The 14844-nt window shown below is 58.2% G+C and overlaps 1 protein-coding gene across 3 annotated transcripts in view; it reads left to right on the plus strand.

Moving 5' to 3' along the window:
* The first annotated feature begins 3494 nt into the window (after nt 1-3494).
* The window catches only part of SRC (SRC proto-oncogene, non-receptor tyrosine kinase), a 32033-nt gene continuing 20683 nt past the window's right edge, over nt 3495-14844 (plus strand). For all 3 annotated transcript variants that reach the window (XM_071447100.1, XM_071447102.1, XM_071447101.1), the window contains exon 1: nt 3495-3730. The gene's annotated coding sequence lies outside the window, so the exon portion shown is untranslated. The remainder of the gene's footprint in view (nt 3731-14844) is intronic.

Genomic DNA, 14844 nt, shown 5'->3' on the forward strand with positions numbered 1-14844 from the left:
CGATGCTCAGTGTGGGAGAGAATGGCCAGAATGAGCATTTCTAGCATGAAATATTGCCAAATGGCTCGTGCTGCAGGGTTATTCTGGTCAATCCCCCTTAGTAAATCAGCTCCTGAGCTTGAAACTGCAGCTTCCCTAACAGGGCTGATGGTGCTGATCATTTCCCATCTCACACTCACTATTTACAGGGCTGTAAAGCTCAGTGATCATAAAATCTCAGGGCAAGAGCCATGGCTGCCTCTCTCTCTCTCTCTCTCTCTCTCTCTCTGTCCAGCATCTCAAACATAACCATTATATTATTAATAGTAATAATTCCTGCAACTGTATTCGCAATTTGCAGTGAACAAAGTGCAGCCTCAGGAGCAGAATCCAATAGACAAAACTTATTCACGTGTGCCAAAGGGATGCTGAAAAATAAAGCTGGCTGGAGATGAATAGATGTTTTGTTGTAAATCCAGTTACTTTGGGGAGGTCAGGGCTCAGATCAAACACTGGACCCAACAAGCACCCTCTTACCTCACAGGAGGATTTTGGGAGCCCTGTGGAGCAGTTTGATCTGCACACCTGGAGGGGAAGGAGCCACGTACTTACTTACTTACTCATGAGCATGACAGCATCTGCCCACAGTAACTCTCATTCTTCTTGTTGCTGATGAAACTCGTGTAAAGGTCAGCAAGAAAACACAGAAATACCTGAGCGTGTCTTCATTTCTTTTTAAAGTATCTTTTCAAGACCTCCTGTAATAACCAAGCCACTGGAAATGCTCAGTGCTACTTTTGTTCAAATTGAAAGTATCTGGTTTTCAGTTTCTGTAACCCTCTTCCTCTCTCTGGGGTGGGTTTTATCAGCTCTATTTAAAAGTGAAGAATCATATCAAGAAAATGAGTTTTGGACGAGAGACCGAAATCTCTGGTTGGGTGAAAAAAGCAGCAATTTGCATTAGACTGCTTAAAGATAAATATTTGAAGAGAGGCAGGAGGCAAAGGGAAGTGGGTGGCCAGGGGCTGTCAGGCTCCAGACCTCATGTCTGAGCCAGGAGTGTCCTGAGGTGAGCTGGGTTGTTTAAATGGTCTTAAATCGCACTATCACCAGCACTGCGTGTTTAATGTCAGCCCTGTGAGGGCACATTCCAGCATTTGAGACCAAAAGATAAGAGTCTGGCTTTAGACTGTGTCTGTTTGTAATTTTATATTTGCACATTGGCATCATCTTAGAGGAAGAAGAAGAAGTTGTGTCGTGGACTTGGTCTGGCTGTTGAAAGGCTCAGTGCTGTGGGCGTTTGCCTTCCAGCCATGGGCCGGCACCGCCAGAGATGGGAACTCCGATTGGGAGGACAGCCTGCAGAAAAGAAGTTGATTGCAAAAGAGAAAAACAAAATACAAATATTTATAAGTCATAATTGCATCTTAGATTTGGGTCTGCATCCAGTAGAGGCTGAGTCATCCTCACCAGCTCACCCGGGGCTGGAGCCAGGTCCCCACTTCCCTGGGGTGTTCTCCCCTCCGGCAGAGCTCCGAGCTGCAGTGGGTGCTCCTGGGACAGGGAGGGACAGGGGAGCGTCCCTGTGTCCCTGTGCAGCACAGCAGGGAGGAGGTGTGGGGCTGCCCAGGCATTGCTGTGACCCCCTCTTTCCCCTGTGTTACATCCGTGGGTGAGCAGAGCAGTACTCCACACCACCGGGTTAACCCCTTCATCCCACATCGCATGAAAAATCCCTCCCTCCACAGCTGAATAGCAGAGAGGGTGGGCTAAGAAATAACACCCCCAAGCCTGCGGTTGGAGCAGACAGGGCCGACCCCTCAGACCACGCACACCACGGGTGTCCGGGGAGCCCGGCCGGCCTGGGAGGGAGCCCAAGGCGAAAGCGTCTCCTGCGCGGCCGGAGGGACCTTATCAGCGCCAGCTCCTCCCAGGGAAGGGCCCCTCACAATGTGCTGGCCACGGCCGATGGATCGGCGCGTGCATGACTCCCTGTTCCTGGTGACTCATGGATTCGCTGGCCTTCGCCAGTGTCATGGGAAATACTTCTTTAATAACTCAAAAGGCGGGGGGGGGGGGGGGGGGGAGTGGGAAACAGAAAGAAAAACTCCACCACATAGTTCTTTCAAAGTTGTTAACTTCCCAGATTGTTTCTGAAATGTCAGATCTTGCTCAGAGGAAGGAGGGTTTTTGAAAAGCCCCCGCGGAGTGGCTGCAGCGTTGGTCGGAGGGGTGGGCAGGGACGGCAGAGGTGCTGCTGGCTGTGGAAATGCAAGGGTCACTGCAGCTGGCCGGCAGCCGAGCGTGCCGCATAAAAGAGCTAAATGTGGGTTTAAGGAGTGGACTGCTTCACCCCCTTTCTTCCTGGAGGATAACGTGACAGGGAACACTTCAATGGATCGCCAGTGGGGGAGGTGAGAGGGCTGCCAGCGCCGCTGAGCTGGTCGGGCAGCCCCGACGGGCTGGGCGCAGGCACCGGGGCACCCGGCAGAGCCTGAGCCCGTGTGTGCACCCCGGTGCCAGGGCAGAGCTGGGCATTTCCCACCTCCCGCTGCTGATGCTGAAAGGGGAGGCTGCTGAGGAGCAAGGGGAACGATGGGTGGAACTGTTCCCGTGTGCCCACCTGCCTGAGTGGAACTCAGGGACACACACACCTGAGGGGGGGATGCTGCCAGCTGGGGACTGGGACCCCCAAAACACCCGCAGCTCCACTCTGCCTTGTTTTGGATCCGACACCGGCTTCAGGGGCGAGCAGGGGTGGGACATGTTCACCCCTAAACGGAATGGGTGCCCCAGAGGAGCTCAGACACCGCTGAGTGCCTGTGCTGCCTCCAAAGGGCCCCACAAAGTTCCCCGGGGAGGCACAGGACGTGGTTTATCTTTCTCTGCTTTCCATCTGAAGTTTTGCCTCCTTCCGACTTCAGGGAAGGGGGAACGTGGGTTGCAGTCCTCTGGGAAGGCGAGGTGTCCCTCCTGGGGATGAGGAGGAACAGAACCTGACAAAACAGCATTTCCCCCGCAATTCGCCGTGTGTTAGAGCTGTTGAATAAAGCGAACCGCAACCCAGCCAGGAGGTTTCAGCCTCCTGAAAATCACTTTTGTGTTACCAGCTCCGGCTTCCAGGTACCACACCAAGCCAGCCCGCCGGGGCGAGCAGCGCTGGGCTCGGGTGGGAGCACCCCCAGCCCCTCACCCGCGGGGCGACGCGCCCTGAGGACCGCGGCCGCCGCTCCCACGCGTGTCCCCGGCGCAGCCAAGGCGCTTCCCCCGCCGCGGGCCGGGACGCGCCGGCAGCGCCGGCGGCGGGGGCGGCCCCTGGCCCGTGCGCGCCCCGCGGAGCCCGGCTGCCCGGAGCCTTCTCCCTGGAAAAAAAAAAAAAGCCACGGAGGGAGGGGAGGGGCTGCTGCTGCTTTTCCCCCATCCTCCGTTTCCGGTTTGCTGCCATATTACTCTTTTTTTTTTTTTTTCAATTTTTTTTTTTTTTATTTTCCCCTCCCCGTGGTGCTCCCCCCCGCCCCGCAGAAGGGGTGAGCGGGGGCGGGCGAGGCACCAGCGCGCCGGGGCCGCGGCGCTGCGCGATGCTGCTGCCGGCGGCGCAGCCCTGAGCCCGGCCCGGTGCGGGGCGGTGCGGGCACCGAGCGCGGCGGCGGCGGCGGGGGGCGGCGGCCGCGCCCCCGGCGCGGAGACAAAGCCGGGGCCGAGCGCTGGAGGCGAGCGGCGGGGGCGGCCCCGCTCCGCGGACAGGCGGGAGGTGAGTGCCGGGGCTGCCCCGCTGTGGGGCAGGCGGGGGTCCCACGGTCCGGCAGCGGGCTCCGGCGGGGGGTGCCCGGGCTCCGGCAGTGCGTCCGGAGGGGGATGTCCAGGCTCGGGGCATGGGTTCTGGCGGGGGATGTCCAGGCTCCGGCCGTGGGCTCCGGCGGGGGATATCCGCAGTGGGGACCAGCGGGGCGGCGGGGGGATGCCCGCAGTGGGATGCCCGCAGAGGAGTCCGGCGGGTCGGCGGGGGAATGCCCGCGGTGGCCCGAGCTGCTTGTGGGTCCGATCGGGGATGCTGGCAGCTCGGCAAGGAGGCGATGGCTCCAGCCGAGCGTGCCCAGGCTGCCGTGGGGCAGCTGTGGGTCCGGCAGCGTGCGATACCCTGGCTGCGGGTCCCCACAAGGATGCTGGCGCTCGGGCGCCGGGTGTCGGTGGGGCGGCGGTGGGTCCAGCGGGATGCACATGGTCTGGTGGGGCAGCCGTGGGGCCGGCTGGGGGTGTCACTGCCCGGCGGGGCAGAGCTGGGGGCGCGGGGGCTCCGGCGGGGCGGCCCCGCCTGCCTGCAACTCCCCTTTGTTGTGCTCAGGGGCTGTGGGGGACCCCCGGGAGCGCAGGGCGGGGACAGCCGGGCTGTATGTAGGCCAGGACATGAAATATTCATCGCCCCCCTGCTTTGATGTCTCGTGATCCGCTTCCCTTGTTGTGTTTGTTCACCGGTGATTCTGGGGCCAGTGTCCAGCCCTGGTGGACCGGGCAAGTCGTGCCCCTCGCCGTGCCCGCCTGGCTCAGCTGCTGGGGGGCTGCAGAGCCCCGGCTTCTCCCATTTAAGACTTCATCCAGTCGGGAAGTTCCCCGTCGCAGCCTGGGCGATCCAAGCCTCGTGTGCGGCTGCGAGTGGTGGCAGTGGCGTGTCCCCACTGTCACAGCCCCCGGTGCCATGGAAGAGCATCGTGGGCTTTGCCCTGAGCCACACTGGGGTCAGGATGAGGTTTTATCCTGCCACTGCCCAGACAGGCTGTGCTGCATCCTGGGGCCACTTGGGATGGACACGGGAGGCAGCCTGCAGGGCTGAGGCTGCTGCACAGGGCTGTGTGCATGGGGACAGGTGTGGCAGAGCACTGGCATCTTGTGGCACTGATCCTGGCATGGTCCTCTCTGCATCATGTCAGGGAGCTGTGCAGGCTCATGTGAGACCTGCTGGACTGAGTGGGGATCTGCTCCACCTCCCTGTGTTTTGCTGGCCCTGCACAGTGCACTCCTCCCTGGTCCCTCCTCACCCCAGTGGCTGCTGTGGTGTGCCAGGGCTCAGCCCTGGACTCGGTGCCAGGAAGTGACTGTGGTCCTGGTCCCGGTCCCAGAGATGTTGAGCAGCAGTAAAGGCTGTAGGTGGCAGGGAGCAGGTTGTGCTGCCCTGTGTGTGCCATGGCCTGTCCTCCTGGCTCCCCAGAAGTGATGCAATGGAAGGGACATGATGTGACATGCAGCCAGGGGTCCCTCAAGACAGGGCCATTAGGAGCTGGGGACAGTGGAGGGTGCAGAGCACAGGGCTCCCTGAGGTGAGCTCCTGCCTGTGCAGCAGGGACAGGGACAGGACAGCACATATCCAGCAGTGCTCTGTGAAACTGAACAAAGGTGGTAACAAAAGACTTGATTTTTCTTTCTCCTGCCTGGCTGATGCTCCCAGAGGAGGAGGTGCTGGGGATCTTTGTTGCTCTCCTCTCAGCCGAGGAGATACCCACTGCCAGCATGACCAGTGCAAGAACCGAGTGGTGACAAACATCCCAATATCCAGCCATTAGTGGTGGGAATCCTTTTGTCCCTGCCAGACTTGGAGACGCCCCTCAGAACCCAGGGGCTCAACGTGTGCCCAGGCCCCCTGTGCAGCAGGTGTTGGTCAGACAGTCACAGGGCTGCCCAGGAAGGCATGAGGAAGGGGATGTGGAGGATGACATCAGCAATCTTGCACTTTAAAGCAATGTCCTTTCTGTCATTTTCACTGTTGGGCTGCTCCTGACACCTTTGCCATAGAGTTTGATCCTGTGCTAAGCCATCAGCTTCAGCTGGCTCCAGATCCACCCAGAACAAAACTGTGGCACTCAGTGTCTGAGCCGAGGCTTGTGTCTCTGTAATCATTAGCCAGTTATTGCTTATATATCAGGGAGGAACATCTTGGCTTAGGAGATCGAGGGTCAATTCTCACTTCCAAGCTTTGACCTGGGAGCAGCAGGGCAGATGCTCCTCTAAACACCTCCCAGCTTCACCAAAACAGCCCAAGACAGGGTTATTTATGGGCTACACAGCAGCAGCAGGGAAGGGAAGTCCAATGTTCCCTGTCTCGATCGTTAGTGGCCTTGCAGTGCTCCCTGTGTGATGGAGATGCCCTAATGATAGCTCTGCCCTTTAATGACTTTGTGCCAGAGTGATGGAAAATCAGGGAGGTTCCATGGGGAGGCAGAAAGGGCCATCCCAGCCCCTGGCTGGGGAGCAGGGGATGAGACGAGGAGAGCGCTGCGGTGACCAAGCAGTGTGGAGGCTCTGCTGCAAAGACAAGAGGGTCCTTTTCTGCCTTGGTGGCACAGAGGGGACATCAGCAATCCTGAGAACTCCTGCAAAGCAGCATCATTTCACTGAACTCACTGAGGCAAGCAGGGGATGGACCATGGGGCTCCCACGCCTTCAGAATCCCATCTGCCTCTCCCTGTTACTGCTGTGGGATCCTGCCTGGCCTTTGAAGTCATCACAGAGCTAAACTCTTATTTAATGACACCTGAAGGACTTGGTCCACAACCTCTCATTTAAACAACCAGCAAATGCCTGTAAGATCTTGAAAGAGAAGAGGTAGGAGGGAACAAGCAGCCTGCACCTCCTCCCAGCATGTCTGAGCAGGGGGGGACCCACGAGCATCCCTGGGACAAAGCACTGGACTCCTGGCACGGCTGTGGGAAATTGGAAAGCCTATCTGAAGTGCTATTGTTTCCTGTGCTGTCTATTTTGCAGCTCGGTTTCCAACTTGTTTCTTTATCTCTTGGAACAATTTCCCATCTGAGCTCACTTCCGCATCTCGCCCCGGAGCCCGCCTGGAGATGTGTCCAGCATGCATCCCATCAGAAACAGCCTTGTCAGACAGCAGCACACCCCTGCACCTCCCTGCAGAGGGGAGCCCTTGAACCCCATGCCTGGAGAGCAGCTCGGACCTGTGGATGGAAATAATCATCCATGCATAGCTGTTCCTGGGACAGGAGCGTGGATTGTCACTGTTTCCAGTCCAAGCCGCTCTTCCCGACTGCCCGTAGCTGTGGGTGGTGCAGTCCAGCTCCCGAGGGCTCGTGTCTTGCTGAAGTTTCCACCCATCAGCAGAAAACACCCCGTGTCACGGGGCTGTTTTAAAGCCTTTGGTTCCTCTTCGCTTAAATGGGCAGCAAAGTGGGAGATAGTCCAGTACATCACAGAATTGTGGGCTGGTTTGGGCTGTAAGGGACCTTAAAGCTCATCTAGTTCCCGTTCCCCTGATCATCTAGTTCCAGACTTGCCCAGAGTGTGCTTAGGAGGGCACCCAGGCCCCCAGCTCGGTGCCAGGTTGGCACAGTGACCTTGGCACTGGCTGTGTTGGGAACCAGCGCACATGGCTCTGCACACGCACGCTTCGCAAAGAAAACCCTGAAACAGATTTCAGGAACAAATGTGGTTTGAACCTGGGCCAGGAACCAGGACCTGCAAATCTGCATGTTGCACTGACTTCCCTGCAGGCTATGGATCTGCTGGCTGCTCTCACTGGGGAGCAGGGAGGGGTTTTCAAGGGCTGGGGGCTGGCCAGGCTGCCGGGGGCATCGGCCGCTGGGCAGGGTAGGACTGGTCATTGAGGTTAACTCAGCCCTTAAACAAATCTGCCCAACTCCATGTAGTCTCAGTGGAGATGCAGCATCTGAAACATCCATAGGATGGCATGTGGGATTGGTGAGCTTGTCTGGAGAAATGTGGAGAAAGAACTGCCTGGATGTTTAAGGCAAAAAAATAAGAAATGGGGCCCGTGCATAGCAAGCTTGCCCTCACCTCACAGCTGTGGGCCCCATGCCAGGAGGACACTGGGATGGCTTTGGGGTCTGCAGCCAAGAGGGACATGTGTGACTTGGGCTGTGCTGTGGTTCTTTCCCTGAGCTGCAAGACTCAAAGGCTGGGCCTGAGTTTCCCAGCCCATGCTTGACCTGTTGGGGTCTCACTCGTGTGACTGTGAGGTTTCAGCTGGGCCTGAGCCCCCTGGGCTGAGAATGGATGGCTGGATGGATGGCTGGATGGATGGAAACCTGACTGCATGCTGTGTAAGTAGCTTCCACCCAGTGCAGCTGCTCCCACCGTTCCTGACTGTGCTTGGCAACCTTGGCCACCCAAAACCTGGGCAATGAGGGTAAAAGCCCATTGCTGCATTGCCCCCTCTACCATGGCAGAGGTTAACAAGTCCAGCTACTGTCCTGAGCAATGTGTCCCACTCCCACACCACACACCAGCTTGGGGGCAGCATGAGAGGGTCAGGTCAGTGCTAAATTGATCCTAAAATTATCTCACCTCGGGGCACCCTTTTGCAGTAATTTGGGGTTGGAGGCATAGCATTGTGTCTGGGTTCACTTCTCCACTTGCTTTCTCGCTGCATTCCTCAGTTTCCCCTAGGAACACCTGAGGAGAAGCTGTTCTTGGAGTTGATGAGGTTTTACACAGAGTGTGTGCCTCAGTTTCCCCTTCTCCCAGCCCCACTGCACTGCCCTACCCCATGCACACACCATGGGCAAAGCCTCCCCTTAGACAGGGCAGACAGAATCTGATCTCTGTGAAGCACAAGCACCTTCCTCATCCTCAGCTGCAGCAGGGTCAGGCAGTTCTCTCCCTGGGCTTCCCATGTCCCCGGGTTGAAGCATGTGCTTGCTGACTTATGCAAAAAAACTACACAGAAAGGCTCTTGGAGCCACTCCCTGCTCAGATGGGCCCTTTCCTTCCCCTGCCCATGGGGCAAGTTCTGGTGGGGCCCTGCTGTGCTGGGAAAAGGATTTGGAATCCTTGGAGCAGCAGGAGGGAGCTTCCAGTGAGCAGCCTGCTGCACCAGGCAGGGAGGGTGAAGTGGGATCAGGAAGGGTGCAGATGTAGCTGCAAAGTCACTGTGACCAGGATGAGTTCCATGCTCCAATGCCATGAGCAGCTGAGCTCAGAAGGCTCAGGCTGCTGGGAGCAGGGCAAGGAGGGCAGCTGCCTGCCCACCTGGCTGCCTGCACAGGTAGGTGCAGATGTGTGGGGGGGTGTGCACGTGTGTGTGCACGCTCACCTGAGCCCTCTGGGTGATTTGGGGTGGGCACAGCTCTCGTACAGGGGGGCTATGCTGAAGGCACTGTGAGCCACAGGTGATGGGAAGCAGAGGAGACGCCCAGTGTCCCTTTGTCCCTGCATCCCTTCAGTCTGTCCCTGACTGAGGATGAGCAGCACAAGCAGGGGCTGGGGAGATGCCATGGGAGGGTGCAAGGTTCACGTGTCACTGGTCACATCCACCTCACCCATAGTCCATCTCTGCTCCCCACCACAACTGCAGAGCAGTGCCAGAGGTGTGCAGAGCCCAGCTCTGCTCCAGGAGCGACAGGGATAAAAGACACCAGCTCAGCATTTTTCTTTGTTTTTCATCTGCTCAGGTTGTTGATAGTGAGCACCATCAGGGGCTGAACCTCCCAGCTGGATCCTCTCTGATGTGAGCATCCCACTCACCCTGGGAGCAGCTTGCAATCCAACACAGCATTTTGGGCTTGGAAAAGCTTTTTGGGGCTGGCTGATCTGGGTCTGCCCCTCAGGACCCTCCCTGGTTGTTCCTCTGATGCATCCTGAGCGATGCTTTGTTTTGGTGGTGCAGATGGGAGTGTCTGTGGGGATCAGCATCTCTCAGGGCTCTGTTGCCAGTGATGTCCTTGGTGTTCCAAGGCCAGAGCCACAGTCCATGCTGTGATCACTCATATGGGACCTGCTCCCGGTCCCATCCATGCCCACGGAGGTGAAAGAAGGAGTTGGGTGTGCACTGCTGGAGGCTGACCCTGCTCATCCAGCCCTGACCTGCAGCCACACATAGCACGTGTACATTAGGGCTGGTGGCCCCATGGTTCCCCAGAGCACAAGGCTTGTGCTGGGCAAATGCCCCAAAGTCCCAAAGTAACCCAGGAAAATGATCAGAATAAATTTGATAAATTTGCACTGTGGGATCCTGATTATTTATTTGAAAATGTTCAGGGGTCAGCAAAGTGGGAAGTGTTTGAAATCTGTGACAGAAGAGCCTTGGCCTCTGCTGGGCTTGTCCTTCATCCCCTCCCATTGCAGTGAAGCCCAGCAGGTGTCCTGCCAAGTCTCCAGCTGGGAGAGGGGCAATTCCCAGCCCCATGGGTGCACATACCCACAAACCCTCCCAGCATTTTTCCTTTTTTTCCCCAAGAGTGTTTCGGTTCCTGTTCCATGTCAGGAGGGCTGTGGGAGGTTTCCTGCCACGGGGGTCCTACAGGACCCCTCAGCAGGGCTGATGGGGCTCTGGCTCTGGTCCTGGAGGGCCAGCAGAGCCCTGGGAGCTCCTTGCCTGGCTGGACTGGATGGGCTGGTTTCTCTGAAAGTGGAAATGTTTTAGCAGTGACGCCAGCGTGGCCAGGGGTGGTTGTAACTTGCTCAGATGTGGAGCTTTTCTGCCTCCTGCGTTCCTTGCCCCCTTCCTCCCCCTGCCCTGGAGATTTGCTGCCTGCCTGCACTGATGTCTTGCCCAGGTCAGAATGGGTGTGTCAGCCCTACAGCCACTGTTTTATCCGGATCTGAGACACCTGTGAGTCACAGCAGCCTCCTGCTGCCACCTGCCCCTTCCCCAGGAGCTGGGCAGGGCACGGGGTGGGCTGGGTGCTGCCACAGCCATCCCCTGACAGCCCCCGGGGTGGATGTGCACTTCCAGAAAGCAGAAGGAAAGCACATTTCCTGGAGCCTGAGGCTGCCTGTGCTGCAGGGAGAGGCACTGCAGAAATGGGGAACAGAAATCACCCCTCCTCCTCCAAGGGCTAGCTCGTGTCACCAGGTCTCCATCACCCCCTCCAGTGGGATCAGTCCCTTGTCCCGGTTCTTTGCCTGGAGGAGGACGGGAACAGCAGGGCTGTGTTGGGCCATGGGAAACTGGAGAGTTAAGTGGCTGGCAGTGGGAGCTCAGAGGTGCCAGCATGCCCAGGGGCCAGTGTTAAAAGGGCACATTTTGAGGAGTGCTGAGCCACAGGGCTGTTTTGGGGAAGCATTGCCCCGTGGCTCCAGGCAGTCCTGGTAGCCAAGAGCTCCAGCTCCCAGTGCCATTCCAGCTTGACATCAGAGTTTCCCTGCCTAGCATTGTGTCTTCCCAGCCCCACGGGCACTCCTGCCCTTGGAAGCATTTCCTTTCAGTTTCCTTCTCCCGGACTTGGCAGGAGGAGAGCGGTGCCCTCATCACCTGCCTGGGAGAAGCCAGCTCAGGTTAATGCAGGCCAAGGGCTTTGTGTGCCTTGGAAAGCATTTGCTGGAGCTGGTTGGGCAATTCCTGGCTTTGGCTGGTGTCCTGATGGGAATGCTGGAAGTGCAGACTTGAGTCAGGCTGGGAGGTACTGGGAGGCATCCCTGCTCTGACCCAGAGCACAGTCAGGCTGCACAGCACCCAGCCAGCTCTGAGCATCTCCTGCTGGGGATCCCACCACCCCTCCAGTCCCTGTGCCTGTGCTGGACCACTCTCAGGGTGAGAAAGCTTTGTGTTCCCTTCTGTAGTTGTTGGATGCCCCTACAGTGCAGAAAGGATGCACCCACACACTGACAGATCCAAAGATGGTCCCTGTCGGTCCCCAGGCCTGCTGCAGCACAGTGACAAGGATGTGACAAGGTGTGGCAATGGCCACCTTCCCTTCTCACATCTCTCAGTGGAGAAAAGGCTTAAAACTGAGTGCTCAGCTCAGCACCAGCAAGCACAACTTGCAGCACATTCTGCTTCCTGCATCCAGCTGCTTGCATGGTTTCAGGGAGATAAGGCTTGTGGCTTTATGCAGGATGGTGCTTGGGGGTGCCCAGTGTCAGGATGCCCCTGCCTTTGTCTGGTTTTGGGCTGCTGTGGGGGCAGGGGAGGCACAGCCTGCAGCTCTCTGTGCCACTGAGCCACTGCCCATCACCCCAGCAAGCCAAAATCTGCCCGTGGAGGGGCTGACCCTGTGATGGCTGGGAGAGCTCAAGCTCCCTACATGCTCACAGTGTGCTTGCTTGGAGTTTCCCAGTTTCTTGGCCACATGAACATGCAGAATGTGCTTGTGTGCTTCTCAGGGTTTGTTTTGGTCTTTTCAACTCCCTGTTTTGACATGTCTTTTTGGAGGCGTTTTGCATTGCTGCCGACCGTGCTCTCCCCCATGCTTAGGGGGAGTGAATTTGGATGGTTGATCTAATTATCCTTTCCCTTCTTATGAAGCACTGGCCTCTGCTGTCTTGGGCTGAGGAGCTTTAATTAAGATGGTCTTAATTTTAATGGGAGTTGACAGGGCCAGAGAGGAGGAGTTGGGATTCATATCTGTGGGGAGTGTGTTGGAACTTATATCTGTGCTGGGCCCCTGCACAGCAGCTGCACTGCCCTCCCTACTCCAGCCATTCTTTCATCTGGAAGAGCTCTCCATCAGCTGGGGGAGCCAGGGGAAGGCTGGCCTGCCTTGGCTCAGATGCCTTCATCATGCTGTTACTGGGTGAAGCAGAGATCAGGACTGGGGACACCTGCCTGTGGCTGCTCCTGGTTGGAGCTGAGGGATGAAGTGAGCATCCCTGCATTGTTCCTCCTGTTTTAGGAATCAGTGCAGGTGAGAAATGAATGTCCTTGTGGAGGAGAAGGGCTGCAGGCACAAGCCAGACATGTCCTCACTGCGTCAGCTGGGCAGGGATAGGGTCTGCAGCACCACACCCCACTTTGGGGCTGGGGCAGCAGCTCCCCCTTTTCACAGCTCCTGGGACTCATTGCAGTCAGCCTGGTCCCAGCCTGGCAGAGACAAGCCCGTGTTCCCTGTCCTCTACTGAGCAAAGCCTGATGGCAGGGACAGGGGACAGGAATTGTCACTGGCTGGACACAGTGACTGTGTATTCAGGTGCCAGAGGGGATGGTGGGCTGGGCCAGGGCAGCCAGGCTGTCCCCAAGGCACGGGGGCTGTGCTGCTGCTCGCTGGCCCCCAGCTGAGATGCTTGCCGTGGGAAAGGACAAAACCAGGAGCATCCCCTGGGACAGAGGGGGAAACTGTTCTGTGAGCATATCCGGGGCTGTGCATGCACTGAAATGTGGGGAGGGAGCAGAGAGCAAAGCAGGGAAGGGGACAGGGTGCCACCTTAAGATGATTACAAGACTCCTCGATGATTAAAAGACCACCTCGATGCCATGGTAATGGCAGCACTGACCAAGCTGGGATTTCACCCTCAGCACTGACCCCGCTCTCTGGGGGCCACGCTGGCAGGGGCAGCACTGCTGTCACTTCGTGCCCCCCAAGCAGCAGTACGGGGAGGGTGGCAAAGGGCCCTTCGGTTGCCTCCAGCCTGGGACCTCTGGTTTAATGCCCCCCTTGCGGGCGGCTTCCATTGATCCTGCACGGATCCGCCCCGGCTGGAAGGGGCCTGGTTGTGTGCCAAGGGGATGGAGGGGCTGGGTGTGTTCGGGACCTCTGCTCTGTGCCTCTCCCTGTCCCCGGTGCCGGCTGCCATGGGCTGGGTGCCGCCAGGCTGCTTTGTCTCGCCCGCCGTCCCGCACGCTTCATTTTTCAGTCTGGTGTGAGACAGTTGCCGTGATTAATCTCACCGGGGCTCTGCGAGCTGAGGACACGGCTCAGCTCGTCTCCCTCCATCAGGGGCTGGGTGCTGGTGCTCCCAGCCCCTGCCCCCTGTCCCCAGCACCCCCCCCCCCCTGCTGCGGGCAGTGCTGCTCAGCACCCCCGGCTCTGGAGCAGCTCCAAGGACAGCGCCTTTATTGCCGGAGATGTTTGTTTCCCTCACCAAAGCTCGGGTGTCTGGTGCTGGGCCCCAGCTTGTCGCGGCATTTCCCAAGGTTTCTGCCTCTGCCGTGTTTTGTCTGCTCCCAATCAGTGTCTTTTGTTAGTGTCTTTGCGAAGGCGATAAGATCGCTTCCCCTGCGCTGTCAGCCTGCCCGTACCACGGCCATTGTATCCTTGAGCGATCCAGGAAAGCAGGAAAGCAGCCGGAGCGGGACTCGCCGCGGAGCTGCCGCTTCCCCTCGCTGCCAGAGCATCTCTCCTCGGGGAGGTAGGGCAGAGGATGGAGCCTTTTCCTGCCACCCAGCTTGCCAGTGAATTTTCTGGGGGGAGACAGCCCGGAGCATGGGTGTTGGGCGGTCCAGGTGGCATTTCCAGCGCCGGCAGCGGGGGACGGGGATGCCGCTGCCTCGCGTACCGTGATCTGATCCGAGCTGAGCTGTGCAGCCGAGTGTGCTTCATTTTTAATTGCTTTTGGAGAGGGTAGGACTGGGCTGGCCTCTCCTTGCTGCGGCCTCTGCCCCGGGCAAGTTGCTCAGCCCTGGCACCCTCCCCTCTGTCGATGGAGGAATGGAGGCAGGGAAGACCCCAAATGCAGAGCCAGCAGCACAGGGGATCGGTGGGGATGGCAGTGCTGGTGTTCTCTGAGCCTGGCTGTGGCTGTGCCAGTGATGTGCTGGTGAGGATGGCAGCCCCACTGCCAAGCCAGCAGCAGGGCAGTGCCAGGTTGTGCCAGATGTGCCAGGGAGTGCCAGGCCACTGCCACAGCAGCCACTTTCAGCCACCAAACAGGCAAATCTCTCAGCATGAGGTTGCTAGTGCGTCCATTCACCCAGGGACCGGCTCTTCCCCATCAGCAGACCTGGTACCTTGTGGCTCTGGCACATGGCTGACCCCAGGCTGAGGATATTTGGATTTTCCTCGTGGCTTTTTTGGGGGTAAATCATTGTTGTGGCCCGAGTCACAGCGTGCCCAGGGGGCAGGGACACGGGCACCATGTGTGTACACGGCACAGCTTTATTTGTATGTGCTGCAGCCTGGAGTTGGGGCTGCAGCTTCCCCCCTGCATCCCGCTGTGCAATCATTGCCAGCCAGTATT

The sequence above is a fragment of the Agelaius tricolor genome, unplaced genomic scaffold (genome assembly GCF_023055355.1).
Source record: "Agelaius tricolor isolate 1412-34295 unplaced genomic scaffold, bAgeTri1.0.p SCAF_23, whole genome shotgun sequence".
Taxonomy (NCBI): Eukaryota; Metazoa; Chordata; class Aves; order Passeriformes; family Icteridae; genus Agelaius; species Agelaius tricolor.